This window comes from Nicrophorus vespilloides, unplaced genomic scaffold (genome assembly GCF_001412225.1).
Source record: "Nicrophorus vespilloides isolate i.1.1-1 unplaced genomic scaffold, Nicve_v1.0, whole genome shotgun sequence".
Taxonomy (NCBI): Eukaryota; Metazoa; Arthropoda; class Insecta; order Coleoptera; family Silphidae; genus Nicrophorus; species Nicrophorus vespilloides.
The window spans coordinates 1-3,100 of record NW_017095506.1 but is presented as its reverse complement, the minus strand read 5'-3'; the positions used below and the strand labels follow the sequence as shown (position 1 = coordinate 3,100).

Below are 3,100 nucleotides of genomic sequence, written 5' to 3'. Positions count from 1 at the left end.
TCAAGCAGTCGCGGATACAAATATAAATAGTGCGAAAACGTTAAAACAATAAATTTTTTTTATTATTTTAAATTTCAAATTATTTGGCGCTTTTATATTTGTTGGTACTTGTGGCGCCGCGTTATGTGCTTTTGCTATACAACAGATTTCTCATATGACTTGGTGCCCCTGGGTGAACGAACGTACAAGCAGTACGCAGCAACGGTGATTACAGTGTGCAGCCATAGAGTATGGAGTTGGTGGTAGTTGATAAATATAGTGAGATTACGTGAATCCATGAAGTAGTGTATACAGACGTGGAGGTCGACGCTACTAATAAAAGTGTTAAGATTGATTGAGTAATTAATTACGTACAACTAACGGTTGCGTAGCGTGGTCCACAGCTTAGGAATCAGGTACACTCTTTGCACAATCAGACGTACGGCGTAGAAAAACTCGGCAAAGGGGCGGTTACTACGCGACTAAAATAGCATTGGTAAATAAGGTACGAAAAAGTTGTCGATTATAAGAGCAGATGAAAACACAGAACTCTAATGGAAGATATTGAGGAAGCTATGAATTGTACAGCAAGTGGTATAATTCTTCAGAAAACCAGTAGCAAACCACAGTCTGAGGTGGGATCATTCAGGCTGGTATGCTTACTTCCAGTCATGGACAAAATATTAGAGAGACTGATGGTACAGTGGACAAATAATTCCTGGGATTCCTGAAAGGCAAATCCACTGAAACAGCTTTGTGTGAGTTAGATAAGTCCATTGACTTCAAAGGGGCATTTGTTCATCTAAGATGGGTTGACTGCTAGAAATGTTGGGAGAGAAACGATGTAGCCTGTAGACTATGTGGTCCCACAATCCGACTGATAGGAGTGTCGTTGTCAGAGTTCACAGTGAAGAAGAGCATCAGTAGAGGATGTGTGCAGGATTCATTTTGTGGGCCGTTTATGTGGAACACTATGCTGGATGTGCATAAAGATTTCAGGAAGTTGGTATCATATGATTGCATATGACCTGGCCCTGTTGGTGGAAGGTATGCCAAGAAAACAGAGGCTGATATAGTGGATTCTGGATTGGGCAGGTCAGGTGGGTGTTAAGCTTTCTCCTAGCAAGTCTGAACTTGCTTTATGTGCCTAGGCGACCGGCCACCTGCTTTCAGGGTCTATGAAAAGTCCTTGTTCATGCATAGAGAGGTTAAATACCTCAGCATTGGAATTGGGACAGTCATGAGCTTCACGATGTATATAGATTAACTGGCTTCAAGCAAGCACTCAAACAGCTAGGAAGGTTAGGATTACCATCATGAATGCTATGATTAAGGAGTGGCAGGATATGTGGTATGCTATGAAGAACATGATCTAGCATAGAGGTATTGTATGTGTGGCACATGCTTATCGACTGCCCAATATATGAGATTGAAAGGAGTATGACTGGGATAGTAGAATGTATGATAGATGGAAAAGGTGTTGGTGTCCCCACTAATTTAGTGTTGAATGATTTATATAAACTAAGAAAAATAAGAAAGTTGAGACAGACTGAATTGATGAGGCAACAAAATGAAATGAGAAGAGGCAGGGATTGAACGGAAAGCAAATGATTCAGATGATTCTATTGGTTGGTTGATTAAGGATTGGTGATTGAGGAATGTTTGATTTATACCCGTTTTTGTTTTATAACCGAATTTATAGCTATATTTTGGTGTCCGACTATACTAGAGACCTTTTCAACTAATTACTTTTTCAAAGTTCATTTGACAACAATTACAATATTTTTTCAGTTGAAGGTGGTATTTTAACATCATTTTAAATTCAAGTGGCCAAGACTATCAAGAAGTCGACAACAATCCAATCAGAATATTACAATGCAACCAGTGATGATGATCATGAAGAAGTGATGCTTAGTAATATATGGAAAAGAGAAGTTGGAGGACAGGAGAGTGCCTCAACCAAAAAGGTTGATCTCATCATCATCAACCCTTTTCCTTTTAGAAACTACAGTATAGTTCCAAGTGAGGACGAAACAGCAGATGATAACAATCAAAATAAGAGGTTCTTATAAAATATGTAGCCAGGCGTTGTTTTAATTTCCTTAATTTTCAGAATCACCATTCTTGAGCAATACACTTCAGCGCCGCAAAAACAGATGGTACAGAAAATTAGAAAAGTCACCCATAAGAATTAGAAAAGTCATCACAATAGACTTTTTTCTGGCAGAGTTATTAAACGGAATATTGATATCAAAGATTCCAAACGTTTACTCCTGAGATCGAAAATGAAAGTGTCAAACTGAGTGTAATGCGCAGTAAAGATAGGGGTAAATATAAATTGAAAATTTTTATCTCACCCATGATTCTTAGTGTCTGGATAATATTTGGAGTGCTAGTTGTTGTGATAATATGGTTTAACTATTAATTTCCATCTTAACCACTGAGAGAAACTAACATTTTATTTTTTAGGCAAACCCAGCAGAAATTATGATGCGAGTACAATGTTGAATGGAGTTGCATCTCTTGAAGCCGTAGTTTGGCTCTCCCTGCATACGGAATGCAGCGACCCTTAGCGTGTACCTTCTCCAGAACACTCAGATTGACACTTGACACTCATATTTGAATCTCAGGGGTGATCGTTTGATGTCCTTTTGCGTCTTCGGTATACATTTGCGGGATTTATAATTGGAATCTTTGATATCAATATTAGGTTTAGTAAGTCTGCCAGTACCAAGACTATTGTGATTCTTATTACTTTGTCTATTGTTCTGCTATAGATGATGTACTGGATGCAGGTGACTCGAATAATTCTTAGGGATGAGTTCTCTAATTTTCTGTATTATCTGCTTTTGCGGCGCCGAAGTGCACTGCTTATGGAGGTTCAAAAATTAAGGATTTTTCCTATTCAAGCAATATAGATCTCGGTCGATAGCCCTTTGGCCAGCATGTTAACTATTTTTTTCTTAATTTAAGTTATAATAATAGTATTTATTGAAACAGAACAAAATACAATCTCAATACAATAATACAAATTTAATAAATCAAAAAAAAGTCAACTGCTTCAAAGGGCTATTCTGTGGACCAAAGACGCTGTGTAGTGGCGTGCCCTCGCAACTTTGAA

The 3,100-nt window shown here is 38.0% G+C and overlaps 1 long non-coding RNA gene across 1 annotated transcript; it reads left to right on the top strand.

Moving 5' to 3' along the window:
• The first annotated feature begins 108 nt into the window (after positions 1-108).
• LOC108565994 lies at positions 109-2,960 on the top strand. The gene is made up of 3 exons (XR_001891197.1): positions 109-2,041; positions 2,093-2,306; positions 2,449-2,960. It is a non-coding gene; the product is annotated as an uncharacterized LOC108565994 (long non-coding RNA).
• The last annotated feature ends 140 nt before the right edge of the window (positions 2,961-3,100 follow it).